Consider the following 22,270-nt stretch of genomic DNA (forward strand, 5'->3'; position numbering starts at 1 on the left):
AAGTTGTATTTTTTGAGTGGGGTAAAATCGTAATTTGCCAAAAGCTAAAGTAATGGCAGTACTGTAAATTTGAACCAGGGGCAAAGTTGTAAATTTTCACAGGGGCAAATTCGTAATTTTAAACTTGGGGTAACAACGTAATATAATTTTGAACTAAGGGCACAATCGTAATTTTAAGCTGAAGGCAAAAGCACAATTTTATTTTGAACCGAGGGCAAAATCGTAATTTTGAGTTGGGGAAAAAACATTATTTTATTTTGAACTAGGGAAAAAATGTAATTTTGAATTGAGGGCGAAATCACAATTTTTTAAACGGGGAAAAATCACATTTTTGAACAAAGGGCAAAATCGTAATTTTTAGCTTGGGGCAAAAACATAATTTTATTTTGAACTGGTGGCGAAAAGGTAATTCTAAGCTGAGGGCAAAACCACAATTGTATATATTGAATGGAGGGACAAATCGTAATTTTGAGCTGGGGACAAAAACCGTAATTTTATTTTGAGCTGGTGGCAAAACCGTAAATTTAAAGAGGGATAAAAACGTGATTTTAGAATGGACATAAAATAATAAACTGGTTGGTCCAATGGGAGAGTGCCAGGCAAAGTCGTAATTTTGAAGTGAGGGCAAGATCGTAATTTTGAGATGGGGACAAAAAGCGTAATTTTATTTTGAGTCGGGGGCGAAAACGTAATTTTAAAATGGATATAAAACAATAAACGTGTTGGTCCAATGGAATAGTGCCAGGCAGCTGCCTGTCACTATTCCCCCATTTGGTTTTTGCTGCCTGTAACTATTCCCCGATTAACAGGTAATATCGTGTCTGCCTGTTTGGTACACGATACTTGTTAAGGCCATACACGATACATGTTAACTTCGTGTAGGTTCGTGTCGTGTATTCGTGTAAAATTGCCGGCCCTAGCAAGAATGATCATTTGCTAGTTTTTCAACATGTACAAGCTCATTGTGGGCATGCTTGGCTTAGCTTATTTTCAACTTCTTCAAAAGGACTTTTGGAAAAAAATGTTAGGAAATCCTGACTTTAAGATACTTTCATTTGCTCTGTATAGGCTTTATTTTTTTTTTTATGGTGGAGGTTGTTTCAAATTACTGATTTGCGGTTGTTATATGGTTAGCTTGGTGGCATGAAGCGTGATTTAGTCAGCAACAACATTATCTCTAGCGTATGTGTAATCGACAGATCTGTGGCGCGATGGTGGAGCTGTTGAGGTGTTGGTTCAGATCTTGGTTTTAAAAAGCGAGAGGCGCACAAAAGCGACGAGGTCTAAAATTGAGGCGCGAAGCGCAGAGCGCAAAAGCGGTGGGCTTTTCGTACCCGAGGCGCAAGATGTTTATATAATTTTTTTTTATATATCCCATACATATCCCATAGGTTTTTAGCTTCCTTTAACCAAAATATAGCTATATAAGTAAGGCTTTTATATGTTGGTGCATCAGTGGTCTATCCTAACCTCTTTAAACCTTAAATGCAAAACGATAAGCAGCTCTATATAAGATGTATCGGTAGGCTCACAATCATTTTAAAGTGTGCAGGGTGATATAAATCTTAATCGACTGAAGACCAGGTGGGAACCATTCATTGGCATATGGTCTTAGTACCGAAATTTCGTTTGATAGATTGCCGAGGTTCTGAGATATTCGGTCTTTATGCTGCTTATCATCTGGGTATCATGGTTGTATCTTTTACCGAAAAATAACGGGGACGCAAGTCTAGATCTTCCATGATACTATACATACGTGTACATATTACATACTGCATTCGACCTCAATAAGTGATAAACAATCACATGTCCAAATCAAATAAGTGATAAAAATATCACATTTATCCGGGTGTCAAGTTCGTCTCTCTGCTGTACGGAAGTACTGACCTGTTCACGGACTTGCACCTGTGCCCTCATGCATGTGAAAATCAAGTTCCTCATCAATAAGTGATTATATCACATAGGGCTTGTTTTCAAATCAAAATTAGTGAGTATCTCACAGCTTATACGGTCAAACAGATGATAATCGGTATACTCACCGGTAAGATGAACTCTCGTGCATACCTTGATACGGGAATGTGTCGTGATGTGGATGAACACCGGTCGGTAAGTATAAATCATACCTTAACGTATCCCCTCGCCATGATTACATCTGATAAGTTGAGCTTAAGTGGACAACAATACCGATAATTGTTATAGGATGCTTATCTTAATGTTAACTAACTGAACAACAAGAGTGTTTTGGCATGACCGTACACTGATATGATTCTCTTACCCTCGAAACTCGCAAAAAGAATGTCTGTATATATTTATTTACTGCTTAACTTTTATTGTTTTCTTTTAAAACAGTTTCGTCGTTTGGTGCATATCAGCACGATATTAGCGGTGATGTCGTTTGATAACACTCAAAGGATTTTAAATTGTTGTCTTTTAAGTTCAAAAATACCAAAAAGATTTTAGGTGTGTTTTAATATAAACTTTATAAAACCCAAAAAGATTTTCTTTCTACTTTATTTTCGATCGTACGATGTTGGAACTCGAGTCTTCGTTGCCTGAAACCTGACTGAAAACCGAACTGACTAAATCTTCATAAACGGTCAAAATTTGCAGATTTTGAAAGTTAGAATTTAAAATTGATAAATTTATTAAACTTTCAAACTGTCGGACGGTGTTTGTTTGTGACATGGTCATACGTGTGTGTAGGTCCCTCGGAGGTTGAGGTTTAACCTATTCCTTGTTATGTTTAACCCACTAGCAAGTGCGGAATCCAAGCTAGCAAGCAAACCGGAGTTTATATGAAAGCAAAGTGAACAAGAGAAAGAGTAGACAAGCAAGTATCAAAGTTTTCTCTTGTATTTCAGTGGACACGGTTACAGACCTTGACCAAACTGAAAATACACTCTTACAAGACCTTGTTTCACACACAAAAGCTCTCTACTGTGAATACAAACTTTGGACAGAACTATTTGTGAAGTGAAACCCTCATGGATATATATACCCATATCAGATTCCCATGCACGAAGGATAGAGATCCAGGTCGAAGGATCATCTGTCGACCAGAAAGACTATCGAAAGATCTCGAAGGATCTAAGCATACCTCAAAGGATGGTATATCCTTCGAGGTCCACAAAGATACTTCGAAAGACATCTTTCGAAGTCATCGAAGGATACTAAACATCCTTCGATGACATCCTTCAAGACAGGTCATCTTTCAACTACTAAGTGTTGAAGTTTGGCCAAGTCAAACCAGGAGGATGGTTGACTTGGTCAAACACATATTACAACACATATTACAACACATACAAGACGTAAACACAACCGACAAAAGACATCGTTTTATACATTACAAAATATAGACAAAGTACAGACACAAAGTGCACCAACAAACTCCCCCTTGGCTGTAGCTTTGTCTTCGTCTTCATGTCTTAAGTCTCTAACGCCCTTTCCACGGCTAAATGATGCGACGACCATGCACTTCCTGCATTGATCAACAAGTTGAAGCAGTATCGAGCCATCCTTTGAAACTTCATGGCTTGATCTCGATCTTGAACTAGGTAATTGATTTCATGATCCTTCAACACAATGATATCCGATCTGGACATGTTTGTAATCCACATCGGATCGATTATCCTGAAGTTCTCTGCATTGTCTCTGAACAAGATCACAGCTTCACCAGTGTCAGCATCATAAACCCAGCATCGGAAATTACCAAGAAAGTCGGTCTTCATTTTCAACAACGGAATCTTCTTCATCACCCTAGGAGGATCATATACCAGACGATAACGAGCGGTGTTAGTCTCTGGATCAAGAGTGAACTTGATCTGCCCGTATCTTGGAAATTGAGGTTTGTATAGAGGATCCTTCCACCCCAAACGCCTTTCTAGCCTGATTTTCTTCGCAAAGAGATCTACCATCGATTCTTTAGCTCGATTGATTACATCAAGCTGCGCCAACACTGCCACATCATAATATGGAAGTGTGAGAATACTAAGGAGAGTTCTGAAGTATTGAAGACCAGATTCTCTCTTCACAACCATGCAGTGTAAGTCTTTCACAAACATCCAGCTGATGATGCGACCCCTTGCCTGATTTTTCTCCAACAACATGTAGTTAGCCTGATCCAATGGGGCAAGCGGAGGAGGATTCCTAGCCAGGAAATCCGCTCGCCATTCATTAATAGTTCTCTCACGGCTTTCTTGAGCAGTTGGCGAATCAGAAGACAGATTTTCAAACTCTGCTGTCTTCTCAGCAACAAAGTTATCATCCAGAGCATTCATTTCAGCATCGTCCTCTCGAACATAGACAGGACGTTCAGATTAGAACTGATGAAGATTTCATCAATAGAGGAGAAATCAGTCTGATCCTGTACCAGTGGAGTAGCATCAATCAAACATTCAGCAACGTCATCCAACTCAAACAACCTTGATAACTGTTCATCTGTCATCTCAGATACAAACTCTCCCTCTTCCAGTAGTTCACCCGTGACAGGATGAAACTTTTAAACACTTGAAGATTCAGGAGGATCTTCAGTAAAAGTTTCTGGTTCTAGGCTGATCTGTGAAGGGTCTACAGACATTTCCAAAGTCTCAGTCTGTTCAGTTGGGCCGGTAGTAGCTGTAGGAGGAGCAGACTGAGTATCTTGAGGAGTACCAGATCCGCCTGCAGCACCGGATGCAGTTGCACCGGAGCCTGAGGCTGTTGTTTGATCTGGATTAGCAGCATCATCATCCTGATCATCCTCACGTCTTGGAAGAACTATCCCTTGGGCTTTGCACCTTTCTTCCCTTTCCTTCCATAATATACCAACCTGTTTATGAACCCTACCGAAGTTTGTCTGCATTGGCTTAAAAGCATTCACTAGCCTTTCATCACGACTGCTAACCATTTCCCTTAATGCTTTAGCTGAAGTTTCCAAATTTGTACTATGCTTCTTCATAATCTCCACCTCCCTATCTCTTGCCCTGTTCGCCTCTTTTAACTTTTCTATTTCCTCAGCTTGTTCTTTGATCTTCATACTTTGAGCATTTACAATAGAACACAGCTTATTGTGAGCCTCTGCATCCTTCACCCGTTGTACACGATGTTCTTCAATTGTTCGTGTATGTCGACCAACTATGTCACCCAGTTCACTGATTTGTTCAATCAAGAACTGTACCTTATCAGCTTCAGAGAAACCCGACAAGGTTTCTGCCAGAGATGGCCTGGAGGGTTCAGGCCTTGAAGAACCAGATTGACCTGCCTGACCCGAACCACCTGAAGGACCAGTTATAACAAGAGTAGGTCGAGGTTGTGTACCTGTGGTGGGAGTTTCAGGTGGCTGTTGATCAACAGACACCTGATGAGCTCCCGAAGACCTTTGCGGAGAAGACATAAGATCAATTGTCTCAGAAGCAGTTAACTGATCGCCAATAGGAGGAAGCTGCTGCTCAGGATCAGATGAAGGCTGAACTGACACTGGAACAGAAGTGTCAGCAGTAGATTTCTTTGATCCACGACCACCCTGTCGTTGAGCCTTCCTTTTCCTAATAAAGCCTGGAGACGTGAGCGTATAATCTTCATCATCCTTATCAGAGTCTCCAGCACCACCCGTCTTCTTGATTTTCTCAAATCTGGTATTCCCACGACTATCCTTGTATTTCCTCAACCCCGGAGGCGTAGGATTATCATCATCAGGCGAAGAATCACCATCATCATCACCAGACCCGCCTGCTTCATCTTCAGAAGATGAACTGCTTTCATCAATAAGCTTTCTAGGCTGATCCACCTTGCCCTTTCCTTTGTCAGTCGCAGCAGTACTAGACTGACCAGCACCACCATCACCACCAGAAACAACTGGAACATCAGGATCAACAGGCATGTCCTGAGCCACTTCAGCAGTCACATTCACATCAACCTTAGCACTAGCTGCTGCACCAGAACTGCCAGCAGATCTTCTAGTGGCTTTGATTCCATGCTTAGCTGTGAGTTGCTCATCAGCCATAGCAATCAATTTTGGTTCTTCATCGTCAGACACACTTCCTTCACGTCGCCATCTGTTGTTCTGTGGAGGCTCATATTCCGGAGCATCAAGATGACCAATCATTTTCCTATCCGGATGCGTTCCCTTGTAAACTGTGACACCTCGGATCTTTCCGGATAACCTTTCGATGTAACAAACGTGTACGTAATCGACTAAACAGTAAAAATGTATGAAAAACTATTTGTTATTATGTGTTATATGCCGATTTACGTATGTGTATATATATATATATAAGTGTTATATATATGTGAACCAAACCCGAGACCCGACTCGAGACCACGGTCTCGAGTGAACAGTGAAGCACTTGGGCCGTTTGGGCCTTGTAACCGAGAACCCAACCCGGAAACCCCCCTAGCCCAACTCGGTACACTATATAAACCCAACCCCACCTCCCTTAATCATTTTACACACTCTCTTCTCACACTCTCCTCTCATCTTCTTCACTAAACCCTAAACCCTAGCACAACACTACAATCCCTCTTCTTCTTCTCGGGTTCAACCAAATCAAGAACATACTCGGCTTAGCTCGGAACCACCAACCGGAAGCTCATTCATCGAACCCACACACCTTGAATCTCTACCGGTTAGTGTTTTGTTGATTAATATGGTTCTTGATTACTATTAGCGGTATGTTAGATAGCATGGTTATTGGCTTGTGCTTGTTGATATTGATGATTAAATAGATGCTTGTTGCTTTGCAAATTATTGTGATTCCGGTTTGTGTGCATCTCAGTTTGTTAGGAAGTTTAGATAGATTGTGGTCATCATAAATTTATGTTTCGGATATGTGCTAATTGCTTGAATGATCATATAAAGGGCTTGATTATGAGGTTTTAAGTGCACGGTTTTGGGTTTTTAATAGTATGTCTTGTTTGAATGAATTTCAGCTTATTAGGAGGATTGGTTATAATTATTGCTTGAATATTATGAAAAATGATGATGATGAACATGAAGAACAATTTGAATGCCTTTGAAATATTTTTGAAATGAGTATATTTGATCTGTTTTGGCTAATGATCAGACAAACAAACATGTTTTAGTGGAAATGGTACATATTGGTTTCATGAAAATGCATCTCTATTGGTTCGTACAAAATGACAGGTTCTAGAAGGGATTGCCATGCACGTTATCACGGTTGCGAGTCGCAACCTTTGGTTGCTACTCGAGACCGCACCAAGATTTGTCGAAGACCTCCCGGTTGCGAGTCGCAATCAACGCGTATCGATCCGATTGCGAGTCGTAACCACCACTGCTTTGTCGGAACCGCCGGTTGCGAGTCGGAATCTCTGATTGCGAGTCGCAACCAGAGCATGACGAACCGAGACCTCGGTTGCGAGTCGCAACCTTGGTTGCGAGTCATCCTTGTCTCGACTGGGCTGTTATTGGGCCAATGTACTTGTTGGATTGTCTGCTATCTGGATTGCTTGTGTAACTGTTTAGGCCCAATAACCCCACTGTTATGTGTTGGACTTTCTGTTGACTGGGCTGCATATATATACCTGCTACTGTGGTTATTTGCATTTATGTTAAGTGTGTCTTATACGTGTTTACTTGTACCCAACTTGACCCCTACTTGGTAACCATGCTAGGACGTGGTGACCAACATACTTAACCAAGTAACGTATCATACCGAGCAACCCAAGGTGAGTTCACAACTTAAAAGCATGCGTCCCGGTGGTTTGGGACACGAGACTAAAACAACCCTATCCCCTTGTAAAGGGGATACCGTCTACATTCCTTCCCTAGTTATTGGGAACAAACTTACTTTATCTTCCCTTGTATTGGGAAACCTTTTTAGTTAATTACTGTTTATACGGAATGCAATCAACGGCACTAAACGCAACTCTATCACTCAAGTCCCTACTACATAATACCGATTAGTCGCCGGTGCCAGGCGAACGGGTTATTAGTTGATAGCGCTATTTAGGTCTTACCAGCCTCACACCGTGCCATGGTATGGGATCGGTCGTGAACTAATGTACTCAGGCATCCGTCAATGATGATAGAACATTGACATCGGGGCATCCTGCGGAAACGCATTCGGTTACCTAGTGTTCGGTATTGGAAAAACAGTTTAGTCGCTAACTTTTGGGGTAGCTCCCCATGGCATGTATAAACGGATAAATTAACTGGTGAAACAAGTTTTTGGTAATTAAAACTGGACAACTAGTGAACTCACTCAGCATTATTGTTGACCCTTTACTGCATGCTTTGCAGGTGGCCAGTGACTGGAGCAGCTACTTGGGATGTGTAGTGGTCGTCTGCCCGTGTGTTGGGCATTTATCATGTTTACCTTATGAACAATGTTTAAAACTGTTAATTATGCTTCCGCTACATTTTACTCTGAACATTAAGACTTGAACTCTAAACTTAACACTTGCTAATCGTATGGTTAGTAAGTACTACTTTGATTATCAATTTAGTTATTCAGTATAATTGGTGGCTGGATCCTGGTCAGTCACGTCCTCGAAGCGGGTGTTATCCGCGGGTGGAATTTGGGGGTGTGACAGATTGGTATCAGAGCCATTGGTTATAGTGAACTTGGTTTTAAAAAGGGGAAAAATCTTTTTGAGAAAAACCAGACTATAACCCGTGACTCGTGACGACACTACACTCCAAGTACAAGGCTCGACTTATCTGACCTCATTGCTCGGACCCATATTTACTTGCTTGGTTGTTTTATGCTTTCTGCTTTATTATACGTACTAGTTGCCTGATTAGATAGATACATCTTCTCTCTTCTATCTTATTCTCGCTATGTTACGACACCACACTCATACTATGTTTTCTGGTTATGAAGACAATGAGTGGACGCGGACGAGGAAACATCAACATGACTCAGGCTCAGTTCACTAGCCTGCTCAACACTGTGGCTGCAGCTTTCGCAGCTCACCCGATAGGTAAACTCGTTGTTTTAGGATGTTTAGATCCTACCGCCACATCGTCTTTTCGCCTCTAAACCTATTTCGCTCCTCACAACAGGTCAGCCTGCACCTGTGCAACCACGTGTTTGTACCTTCAAGACCTTCATGGATTGCAAGCCTCTTCCGTTCAGTGGCACTGAGGGTGCCATAGGACTCCTGCACTGGATCGAGAAGGTCGAGGCTGTTTTCGCTGTCTGCGAGTGTCCCCCTGCTAATTGGGTGAAGTTTGCTACTGGTACTCTGGAGGGAAGCGCACTTTCATGGTGGAAAGCGCAAATTCAAATGCTTGGTTTGGAGACTGCTAACGCTACTGCGTGGGAAGATTTCAAGGATATGATCAAGGAAGAGTACTGTCACAGGGATGACATCCACAAGCTGGAGAATGAGTACTATGAACTCAAGATGGTTGGGTCAGAGATTGAGACCTACACCAAGCTGTCCAACGACTATGCTGCTCTTTGTCCAAACATGTCTCGACCTATGTATCGAAGGATCGAACTGTACATCAAGGGTCTGGCTCCAGAAATCCGAAGCCATGTAACTTCAGCCAATCACACTACCATTCAGCCGATCGTTCGACTTGCTCACAAACTCACGGATCAGGCTGTGGAAGAGGGCAGGTTGCCCAAAAGGATCAGTGCTGCGGAAGGAAGTTCCAGTGATGGAAAACGAAAGTGGGATGGAAATCAGGGCAAGGATGCTAACCCTACTCAAGCCCCAGCTCAGCAAAGGAAGACTGACAACAACAAAGGCACTCAGCAACAGGGTGGCTACCGGGGAAACTACCCTAAGTGCAACAAGTGTAACAGGCACCACAATGGGGCATGCAACAAGGGTCAGTGTCAGCGATGCCACAAGATGGGGCACGAAGCAAAGGATTGTAGAAGTCAGTTCCCGGCAAGGCAGAATCAGCAACAACCCCAGCAGCAACAGCAAGGAAACAACAGAGCATGTTTTAAATGCGGGGCAACAGGGCACATGCGAAAAGATTGCCCTGAACTGAATAAAACAACAATGCTGGGAATGCAAGGGGAAGAGCTTTCGTGATTGGAGCTGGAGAAGCAAGGAACGACCCTAACGTCGTGGCGGGTAAGTTCCTACTTGATGATCGTTATGTTTCTGTGTTATTTGATTCCGGTGCCGATGCCAGTTATGTATCCCTTCGCATTAGTAAGAAACTTAAGCACTCGCCCGCATTATTAAGTTCTAAGCACACCGTCGAGATAGCTAATGGTAAGAACATCGAGGCCACGCATGTGATCCACGACTGCACCCTAGAATTGTCTGGCCATACGTTTAGTATCGATCTTTTCCCTGTCAAACTTGGAAGCTTCGACGTCGTCATTGGTATGGATTGGTTATCCAACCATCGCGCTGAGATCCTCTGTCAAGAGAAAGCAGTTCGTATACCTCGCCGTTCTGGTCAACCCCTTATCGTTAAAGGCAACAAAGGTGGAGAAGTCACAGGCATTATTTCGCTTTTAAAAGCCCAGAAGTGTTTACAGAAAGGGCACACCGCTATCTTAGCACTCGTCACTAATACCCACGACAAGGAAAAGAGGATTGAAGATTTTCCTGTAGTACGCGATTATCCCGAGGTATTTCCTGAGGAACTACCTGGACTCCCTCCTCACCGTCAGGTCGAATTCCAAATCGAGCTAGCTCCTGGAGCAGCACCCATAGCTCGTGCACCGTACCGTTTAGCCCCTGCAGAACTGAAGGAACTCTCTACGCAACTACAAGAACTATTGGATAAAGGATTTATCCGTCCTAGTTCATCACCCTGGGGAGCCCCAGTACTCTTTGTCAAGAAGAAGGACGGCACATTCCGAATGTGCATCGACTATCGTGAGTTGAACAAGGTTACCATCAAGAATCGTTACCCTCTCCCGCGCATCGACGATTTGTTTGATCAATTGCAAGGATCGAGTTACTATTCTAAGATTGACCTGCGATCAGGCTACCATCAGTTGAGGGTACGTGACGAAGACATCTCTAAGACTGCGTTCAGGACCCGTTATGGTCACTACGAATTTCTCGTCATGCCTTTTGGAATGACCAACGCACCTGCAGTGTTCATGGATCTTATGAACCGCGTATGTAAGCCTTACCTCGACAAATTTGTGATTGTGTTCATCGACGACATTCTGATTTATTCGAAAAGTCAAGAAGAGCATGAACAGCACCTACGCCTTATCCTCGAGCTCCTTTGCAACGAGCAACTGTACGCCAAATTCTCTAAATGTGACTTCTGGCTTCGAGAAGTCCATTTCCTCGGCCATGTAGTTAATAAGAACGGAATTCACGTCGACCCCGCCAAGATCGAATCGATAAAGAACTGGCCTACACCTAAGACCCCCACTGAAGTTCGTCAATTCTTGGGTTTAGCAGGCTACTACCGCAGATTCATTCAGGGATTCTCAAAGATTGCACAACCCCTCACGACTCTTACTCAGAAAGGCGTCGCCTACAAGTGGAATGCAGCGCAGGAATCTGCTTTTCAGAGGCTTAAGGATAACCTATGTAGCGCTCCTATTCTCTCGTTGCCTGAAGGCACTGACGACTTTGTGGTTTACTGCGATGCGTCTATTCATGGACTCGGTTGCGTGCTAATGCAACGCGAGAAAGTTATTGCCTACGCCTCTCGACAACTCAAGACGCATGAAAGGAACTACACGACGCACGACTTGGAACTAGGAGCAGTGGTCTTTGCCCTCAAGATATGGAGACATTACCTGTACGGTACCAAGTGCACTATTTACACCGATCACAGGAGTCTCGAGCATATCTTTAGGCAAAAGGAATTGAACATGAGACAACGTCGATGGGTCGAACTCTTGAATGACTACGAATGCGCCATCAAATACCATCCGGGCAAAGCCAATGTCGTGGCAGACGCCCTCAGCCGAAAGGACACTATACCAAAGCGCGTGCGAGTACTACAACTTACCATTCAGTCTAACCTCCCTACCCAGATTCGAAATGCTCAAGTTGAAGCATTGAAGCCGGAAAACATCAGGGCTGAATCCCTGCGAGGATCGAGACAGCAATTGGAACAGAAAGAAGATGGTGCTTACTATGTAACAGGGCGTATTTGGGTTCCTCTCTTTGGAGGTTTACGTGAACTCGTGATGGACGAAGCCCACAAGTCCCGCTACTCAGTACATCCTGGTTCGGACAAGATGTACCACGACTTGAAGACTACGTATTGGTGGCCTGGTATGAAGGCCCACATAGCAACATACGTCAGCAAATGTTTGACTTGCGCGAGAGTCAAGACAGAATACCAGAAGCCAGCGGGTCTACTCCAACAACCAGAAATCCCGAAATGGAAATGGGAGCAAATTTCCATGGACTTTGTTACAGGGCTACCTAGATCTCAACGCGGAAATGATGCTATTTGGGTAATAGTAGATCGATTGACCAAGTCCGCGCACTTTCTGGCTATTAAGGAAACAGACAAGTTTTCTACCCTGGCGGAGATTTACTTAAAGGAAGTAGTTTCGAGGCACGGAGTGCCAACCTCAATTATTTCCGACCGAGACGCTCGATTTACCTCGGAATTGTGGCAAGCTATGCACAAATGCTTTGGCTCACGTTTGGATATGAGCACTGCTTATCACCCGCAAACGGATGGACAGTCCGAACGTACCATCCAAACTCTAGAAGACATGCTTAGAGCGTGTGTGATTGATTTTGGCAAGAACTGGGAGAAGCATCTACCGCTAGTGGAGTTCTCTTACAACAACAGCTACCACACTAGTATTCAGGCAGCACCTTTTGAGGCATTGTACGGTCGTAAATGCCGGTCACCTCTCTGCTGGGCAGAAATCGGTGATAGTCAAATCACGGGCCCAGAGATGGTGGTAGATACAACGGAAAAGATTGCCCAGATCAGACAACGCATGGCGGCAGCTCGTGACCGTCAGAAAAGTTACGCTGATAAGCGTAGGAAACCATTGGAATTCCAGGTCGGTGACCGGGTTCTACTTAAAGTCTCACCCTGGAAGGGTGTGGTCCGCTTTGGTAAACGGGGCAAGCTTAATCCGCGATACATTGGACCGTTCGAAATTACCGAGAAGATCGGTAAGGTCGCTTATAGATTGAACCTGCCTGAAGAACTGAGTGCGGTACACAACGTTTTTCACGTATCCAACCTGAAGAAGTGTTTGTCGGATGAAACACTTGTGATTCCTTTTAAGGAACTAACGATTGACGAACAGCTACACTTTACTGAGGAACCGATTGAGATCACGGATCGAGAGATCAAAATCCTCAAACGTAGCCAGATACCTCTTGTACGAGTTCGTTGGAACTCGCGACGTGGCCCAGAGTATACCTGGGAGCGGGAAGACCAGATGAAGCACAAGTATCCCCAGTTGTTCCCTAACGAAAATCCCAGCACTGAAGCTACGAACGAATTTCGGGACGAAATTCCAAACTAATGGGGGGATGATGTGACACCCCGTTGAAACGCTTTCACTTACACTAGCTTAACAGTGGCTGCCTTAACTTTCGGGACGAAAGTTCCTAAAACTTGGGGATAATGTGACACCTCGGATCTTTCCGGATAACCTTTCGATGTAACAAACGTGTACGTAATCGACTAAACAGTAAAAATGTATGAAAAACTATTTGTTATTATGTGTTATATGCCGATTTACGTATGTGTATATATATATATATAAGTGTTATATATATGTGAACCAAACCCGAGACCCGACTCGAGACCACGGTCTCGAGTGAACAGTGAAGCACTTGGGCCGTTTGGGCCTTGTAACCGAGAACCCAACCCGGAAACCCCCCTAGCCCAACTCGGTACACTATATAAACCCAACCCCACCTCCCTTAATCATTTTACACACTCTCTTCTCACACTCTCCTCTCATCTTCTTCACTAAACCCTAAACCCTAGCACAACACTACAATCCCTCTTCTTCTTCTCGGGTTCAACCAAATCAAGAACATACTCGGCTTAGCTCGGAACCACCAACCGGAAGCTCATTCATCGAACCCACACACCTTGAATCTCTACCGGTTAGTGTTTTGTTGATTAATATGGTTCTTGATTACTATTAGCGGTATGTTAGATAGCATGGTTATTGGCTTGTGCTTGTTGATATTGATGATTAAATAGATGCTTGTTGCTTTGCAAATTATTGTGATTCCGGTTTGTGTGCATCTCAGTTTGTTAGGAAGTTTAGATAGATTGTGGTCATCATAAATTTATGTTTCGGATATGTGCTAATTGCTTGAATGATCATATAAAGGGCTTGATTATGAGGTTTTAAGTGCACGGTTTTGGGTTTTTAATAGTATGTCTTGTTTGAATGAATTTCAGCTTATTAGGAGGATTGGTTATAATTATTGCTTGAATATTATGAAAAATGATGATGATGAACATGAAGAACAATTTGAATGCCTTTGAAATATTTTTGAAATGAGTATATTTGATCTGTTTTGGCTAATGATCAGACAAACAAACATGTTTTAGTGGAAATGGTACATATTGGTTTCATGAAAATGCATCTCTATTGGTTCGTACAAAATGACAGGTTCTAGAAGGGATTGCCATGCACGTTATCACGGTTGCGAGTCGCAACCTTTGGTTGCTACTCGAGACCGCACCAAGATTTGTCGAAGACCTCCCGGTTGCGAGTCGCAATCAACGCGTATCGATCCGATTGCGAGTCGTAACCACCACTGCTTTGTCGGAACCGCCGGTTGCGAGTCGGAATCTCTGATTGCGAGTCGCAACCAGAGCATGACGAACCGAGACCTCGGTTGCGAGTCGCAACCTTGGTTGCGAGTCATCCTTGTCTCGACTGGGCTGTTATTGGGCCAACGTACTTGTTGGATTGTCTGCTATCTGGATTGCTTGTGTAACTGTTTAGGCCCAATAACCCCACTGTTATGTGTTGGACTTTCTGTTGACTGGGCTGCATATATATACCTGCTACTGTGGTTATTTGCATTTATGTTAAGTGTGTCTTATACGTGTTTACTTGTACCCAACTTGACCCCTACTTGGTAACCATGCTAGGACGTGGTGACCAACATACTTAACCAAGTAACGTATCATACCGAGCAACCCAAGGTGAGTTCACAACTTAAAAGCATGCGTCCCGGTGGTTTGGGACACGAGACTAAAACAACCCTATCCCCTTGTAAAGGGGATACCGTCTACATTCCTTCCCTAGTTATTGGGAACAAACTTACTTTATCTTCCCTTGTATTGGGAAACCTTTTTAGTTAATTACTGTTTATACGGAATGCAATCAACGGCACTAAACGCAACTCTATCACTCAAGTCCCTACTACATAATACCGATTAGTCGCCGGTGCCAGGCGAACGGGTTATTAGTTGATAGCGCTATTTAGGTCTTACCAGCCTCACACCGTGCCATGGTATGGGATCGGTCGTGAACTAATGTACTCAGGCATCCGTCAATGATGATAGAACATTGACATCGGGGCATCCTGCGGAAACACATTCGGTTACCTAGTGTTCGGTATTGGAAAAACAGTTTAGTCGCTAACTTTTGGGGTAGCTCCCCATGGCATGTATAAACGGATAAATTAACTGGTGAAACAAGTTTTTGGTAATTAAAACTGGACAACTAGTGAACTCACTCAGCATTATTGTTGACCCTTTACTGCATGCTTTGCAGGTGGCCAGTGACTGGAGCAGCTACTTGGGATGTGTAGTGGTCGTCTGCCCGTGTGTTGGACATTTATCATGTTTACCTTATGAACAATGTTTAAAACTGTTAATTATGCTTCCGCTACATTTTACTCTGAACATTAAGACTTGAACTCTAAACTTAACACTTGCTAATCGTATGGTTAGTAAGTACTACTTTGATTATCAATTTAGTTATTCAGTATAATTGGTGGCTGGATCCTGGTCAGTCACGTCCTCGAAGCGGGTGTTATCCGCGGGTGGAATTTGGGGGTGTGACAGATTGGTATCAGAGCCATTGGTTATAGTGAACTTGGTTTTAAAAAGGGGAAAAATCTTTTTGAGAAAAACCAGACTATAACCCGTGACTCGTGACGACACTACACTCCAAGTACAAGGCTCGACTTATCTGACCTCATAGCTCGGACCCATATTTACTTGCTTGGTTGTTTTATGCTTTCTGCTTTATTATACGTACTAGTTGCCTGATTAGATAGATACATCTTCTCTCTTCTATCTTATTCTCGCTATGTTACGACACCACACTCATACTATGTTTTCTGGTTATGAAGACAATGAGTGGACGCGGACGAGGAAACATCAACATGACTCAGGCTCAGTTCACTAGCCTGCTCAACACTGTGGCTGCAGCTTTCGCAGCTCACCCGATAGGTCAGCCTGCACCTGTGCAACCACGTGTTTGTACCTTCAAGACCTTCATGGATTGCAAGCCTCTTCCGTTCAGTGGCACTGAGGGTGCCATAGGACTCCTGCACTGGATCGAGAAGGTCGAGGCTGTTTTCGCTGTCTGCGAGTGTCCCCCTGCTAATTGGGTGAAGTTTGCTACTGGTACTCTGGAGGGAAGCGCACTTTCATGGTGGAAAGCGCAAATTCAAATGCTTGGTTTGGAGACTGCTAACGCTACTGCGTGGGAAGATTTCAAGGATATGATCAAGGAAGAGTACTGTCACAGGGATGACATCCACAAGCTGGAGAATGAGTACTATGAACTCAAGATGGTTGGGTCAGAGATTGAGACCTACACCAAGCTGTCCAACGACTATGCTGCTCTTTGTCCAAACATGTCTCGACCTATGTATCGAAGGATCGAACTGTACATCAAGGGTCTGGCTCCAGAAATCCGAAGCCATGTAACTTCAGCCAATCACACTACCATTCAGCCGATCGTTCGACTTGCTCACAAACTCACGGATCAGGCTGTGGAAGAGGGCAGGTTGCCCAAAAGGATCAGTGCTGCGGAAGGAAGTTCCAGTGATGGAAAACGAAAGTGGGATGGAAATCAGGGCAAGGATGCTAACCCTACTCAAGCCCCAGCTCAGCAAAGGAAGACTGACAACAACAAAGGCACTCAGCAACAGGGTGGCTACCGGGGAAACTACCCTAAGTGCAACAAGTGTAACAGGCACCACAATGGGGCATGCAACAAGGGTCAGTGTCAGCGATGCCACAAGATGGGGCACGAAGCAAAGGATTGTAGAAGTCAGTTCCCGGCAAGGCAGAATCAGCAACAACCCCAGCAGCAACAGCAAGGAAACAACAGAGCATGTTTTAAATGCGGGGCAACAGGGCACATGCGAAAAGATTGCCCTGAACTGAATCAAAATCGTAACAACAATCAGGGAGCTGGGAACAATGAGCAAAACAACAATGCTGGGAATGCAAGGGGAAGAGCTTTCGTGATTGGAGCTGGAGAAGCAAGGAACGACCCTAACGTCGTGGCGGGTAAGTTCCTACTTGATGATCGTTATGTTTCTGTGTTATTTGATTCCGGTGCCGATGCCAGTTATGTATCCCTTCGCATTAGTAAGAAACTTAAGCACTCGCCCGCATTATTAAGTTCTAAGCACACCGTCGAGATAGCTAATGGTAAGAACATCGAGGCCACGCATGTGATCCACGACTGCACCCTAGAATTGTCTAGCCATACGTTTAGTATCGATCTTTTCCCTGTCAAACTTGGAAGCTTCGACGTCGTCATTGGTATGGATTGGTTATCCAACCATCGCGCTGAGATCCTCTGTCAAGAGAAAGCAGTTCGTATACCTCGCCGTTCTGGTCAACCCCTTATCGTTAAAGGCAACAAAGGTGGAGAAGTCACAGGCATTATTTCGCTTTTAAAAGCCCAGAAGTGTTTACAGAAAGGGCACACCGCTATCTTAGCACTCGTCACTAATACCCACGACAAGGAAAAGAGGATTGAAGATTTTCCTGTAGTACGCGATTATCCCGAGGTATTTCCTGAGGAACTACCTGGACTCCCTCCTCACCGTCAGGTCGAATTCCAAATCGAGCTAGCTCCTGGAGCAGCACCCATAGCTCGTGCACCGTACCGTTTAGCCCCTGCAGAACTGAAGGAACTCTCTACGCAACTACAAGAACTATTGGATAAAGGATTTATCCGTCCTAGTTCATCACCCTGGGGAGCCCCAGTACTCTTTGTCAAGAAGAAGGACGGCACATTCCGAATGTGCATCGACTATCGTGAGTTGAACAAGGTTACCATCAAGAATCGTTACCCTCTCCCGCGCATCGACGATTTGTTTGATCAATTGCAAGGATCGAGTTACTATTCTAAGATTGACCTGCGATCAGGCTACCATCAGTTGAGGGTACGTGACGAAGACATCTCTAAGACTGCGTTCAGGACCCGTTATGGTCACTACGAATTTCTCGTCATGCCTTTTGGAATGACCAACGCACCTGCAGTGTTCATGGATCTTATGAACCGCGTATGTAAGCCTTACCTCGACAAATTTGTGATTGTGTTCATCGACGACATTCTGATTTATTCGAAAAGTCAAGAAGAGCATGAACAGCACCTACGCCTTATCCTCGAGCTCCTTCGCAACGAGCAACTGTACGCCAAATTCTCTAAATGTGACTTCTGGCTTCGAGAAGTCCATTTCCTCGGCCATGTAGTTAATAAGAACGGAATTCACGTCGACCCCGCCAAGATCGAATCGATAAAGAACTGGCCTACACCTAAGACCCCCACTGAAGTTCGTCAATTCTTGGGTTTAGCAGGCTACTACCGCAGATTCATTCAGGGATTCTCAAAGATTGCACAACCCCTCACGACTCTTACTCAGAAAGGCGTCGCCTACAAGTGGAATGCAGCGCAGGAATCTGCTTTTCAGAGGCTTAAAGGATAACCTCTGTAGCGCTCCTATTCTCTCGTTGCCTGAAGGCACTGACGACTTTGTGGTTTACTGCGATGCGTCTATTCATGGACTCGGTTGCGTGCTAATGCAACGCGAGAAAGTTATTGCCTACGCCTCTCGACAACTCAAGACGCATGAAAGGAACTACACGACGCACGACTTGGAACTAGGAGCAGTGGTCTTTGCCCTCAAGATATGGAGACATTACCTGTACGGTACCAAGTGCACTATTTACACCGATCACAGGAGTCTCGAGCATATCTTTAGGCAAAAGGAATTGAACATGAGACAACGTCGATGGGTCGAACTCTTGAATGACTACGAATGCGCCATCAAATACCATCCGGGCAAAGCCAATGTCGTGGCAGACGCCCTCAGCCGAAAGGACACTATACCAAAGCGCGTGCGAGCACTACAACTTACCATTCAGTCTAACCTCCCTACCCAGATTCGAAATGCTCAAGTTGAAGCATTGAAGCCGGAAAACATCAGGGCTGAATCCCTGCGAGGATCGAGACAGCAATTGGAACAGAAAGAAGATGGTGCTTACTATGTAACAGGGCGTATTTGGGTTCCTCTCTTTGGAGGTTTACGTGAACTCGTGATGGACGAAGCCCACAAGTCCCGCTACTCAGTACATCCTGGTTCGGACAAGATGTACCACGACTTGAAGACTACGTATTGGTGGCCTGGTATGAAGGCCCACATAGCAACATACGTCAGCAAATGTTTGACTTGCGCGAGAGTCAAGACAGAATACCAGAAGCCAGCGGGTCTACTCCAACAACCAGAAATCCCGAAATGGAAATGGGAGCAAATTTCCATGGACTTTGTTACAGGGCTACCTAGATCTCAACGCGGAAATGATGCTATTTGGGTAATAGTAGATCGATTGACCAAGTCCGCGCACTTTCTGGCTATTAAGGAAACAGACAAGTTTTCTACCCTGGCGGAGATTTACTTAAAGGAAGTAGTTTCGAGGCACGGAGTGCCAACCTCAATTATTTCCGACCGAGACGCTCGATTTACCTCGGAATTGTGGCAAGCTATGCACAAATGCTTTGGCTCACGTTTGGATATGAGCACTGCTTATCACCCGCAAACGGATGGACAGTCCGAACGTACCATCCAAACTCTAGAAGACATGCTTAGAGCGTGTGTGATTGATTTTGGCAAGAACTGGGAGAAGCATCTACCGCTAGTGGAGTTCTCTTACAACAACAGCTACCACACTAGTATTCAGGCAGCACCTTTTGAGGCATTGTACGGTCGTAAATGCCGGTCACCTCTCTGCTGGGCAGAAATCGGTGATAGTCAAATCACGGGCCCAGAGATGGTGGTAGATACAACGGAAAAGATTGCCCAGATCAGACAACGCATGGCGGCAGCTCGTGACCGTCAGAAAAGTTACGCTGATAAGCGTAGGAAACCATTGGAATTCCAGGTCGGTGACCGGGTTCTACTTAAAGTCTCACCCTGGAAGGGTGTGGTCCGCTTTGGTAAACGGGGCAAGCTTAATCCGCGATACATTGGACCGTTCGAAATTACCGAGAAGATCGGTAAGGTCGCTTATAGATTGAACCTGCCTGAAGAACTGAGTGCGGTACACAACGTTTTTCACGTATCCAACCTGAAGAAGTGTTTGTCGGATGAAACACTTGTGATTCCTTTTAAGGAACTAACGATTGACGAACAGCTACACTTTACTGAGGAACCGATTGAGATCACGGATCGAGAGATCAAAATCCTCAAACGTAGCCAGATACCTCTTGTACGAGTTCGTTGGAACTCGCGACGTGGCCCAGAGTATACCTGGGAGCGGGAAGACCAGATGAAGCACAAGTATCCCCAGTTGTTCCCTAACGAAAATCCCAGCACTGAAGCTACGAACGAATTTCGGGACGAAATTCCAAACTAATGGGGGGATGATGTGACACCCCGTTGAAACGCTTTCACTTACACTAGCTTAACAGTGGCTGCCTTAACTTTCGGGACGAAAGTTCCTAAAACTTGGGGATAATGTGACACCTCGGATCTTTCCGGATAACCTTTCGATGTAACAAACGTGTACGTAATCGACTAAACAGTAAAAATGTATGAAAAACTATTTGTTATTATGTGTTATATGCCGATTTACGTATGTGTATATATATATATATAAGTGTTATATATATGTGAACCAAACCCGAGACCCGACTCGAGACCACGGTCTCGAGTGAACAGTGAAGCACTTGGGCCGTTTGGGCCTTGTAACCGAGAACCCAACCCGGAAACCCCCCTAGCCCAACTCGGTACACTATATAAACCCAACCCCACCTCCCTTAATCATTTTACACACTCTCTTCTCACACTCTCCTCTCATCTTCTTCACTAAACCCTAAACCCTAGCACAACACTACAATCCCTCTTCTTCTTCTCGGGTTCAACCAAATCAAGAACATACTCGGCTTAGCTCGGAACCACCAACCGGAAGCTCATTCATCGAACCCACACACCTTGAATCTCTACCGGTTAGTGTGTTGTTGATTAATATGGTTCTTGATTACTATTAGCGGTATGTTAGATAGCATGGTTATTGGCTTATGCTTGTTGATATTGATGATTAAATAGATGCTTGTTGCTTTGCAAATTATTGTGATTCCGGTTTGTGTGCATCTCAGTTTGTTAGGAAGTTTAGATAGATTGTGGTCATCATAAATTTATGTTTCGGATATGTGCTAATTGCTTGAATGATCATATAAAGGGCTTGATTATGAGGTTTTAAGTGCATGGTTTTGGGTTTTTAATAGTATGTCTTGTTTGAATGAATTTCAGCTTATTAGGAGGATTGGTTATAATTATTGCTTGAATATTATGAAAAATGATGATGATGAACATGAAGAACAATTTGAATGCCTTTGAAATATTTTTGAAATGAGTATATTTGATCTGTTTTGGCTAATGATCAGACAAACAAACATGTTTTAGTGGAAATGGTACATATTGGTTTCATGAAAATGCATCTCTATTGGTTCGTACAAAATGACAGGTTCTAGAAGGGATTGCCATGCACGTTATCACGGTTGCGAGTCGCAACCTTTGGTTGCTACTCGAGACCGCACCAAGATTTGTCGAAGACCTCCCGGTTGCGAGTCGCAATCAACGCGTATCGATCCGATTGCGAGTCGTAACCACCACTGCTTTGTCGGAACCGCCGGTTGCGAGTCGGAATCTCTGATTGCGAGTCGCAACCAGAGCATGACGAACCGAGACCTCGGTTGCGAGTCGCAACCTTGGTTGCGAGTCATCCTTGTCTCGACTGGGCTGTTATTGGGCCAATGTACTTGTTGGATTGTCTGCTATCTGGATTGCTTGTGTAACTGTTTAGGCCCAATAACCCCACTGTTATGTGTTGGACTTTCTGTTGACTGGGCTGCATATATATACCTGCTACTGTGGTTATTTGCATTTATGTTAAGTGTGT

At 44.2% G+C, this 22,270-nt stretch overlaps 1 protein-coding gene across 7 annotated transcripts in view; it reads left to right on the plus strand.

The window, feature by feature from the left end:
• The first annotated feature begins 1,068 nt into the window (after positions 1 to 1,068).
• The window catches only part of LOC110937795, a 47,115-nt gene continuing 25,913 nt past the window's right edge, over positions 1,069 to 22,270 (plus strand). Inside the window, exon 1 of one of the 7 annotated variants that reach the window (XR_004890805.1) lies at positions 1,069 to 1,319. The gene's annotated coding sequence lies outside the window, so the exon portion shown is untranslated. The remainder of the gene's footprint in view (positions 1,320 to 22,270) is intronic. The other 6 variants (XM_035988755.1, XM_035988756.1, XM_035988758.1 and 3 more) reach the window with 6 other exon arrangements.

This window comes from Helianthus annuus, chromosome 4 (genome assembly GCF_002127325.2).
Source record: "Helianthus annuus cultivar XRQ/B chromosome 4, HanXRQr2.0-SUNRISE, whole genome shotgun sequence".
Classification (NCBI taxonomy): Eukaryota; Viridiplantae; Streptophyta; class Magnoliopsida; order Asterales; family Asteraceae; genus Helianthus; species Helianthus annuus.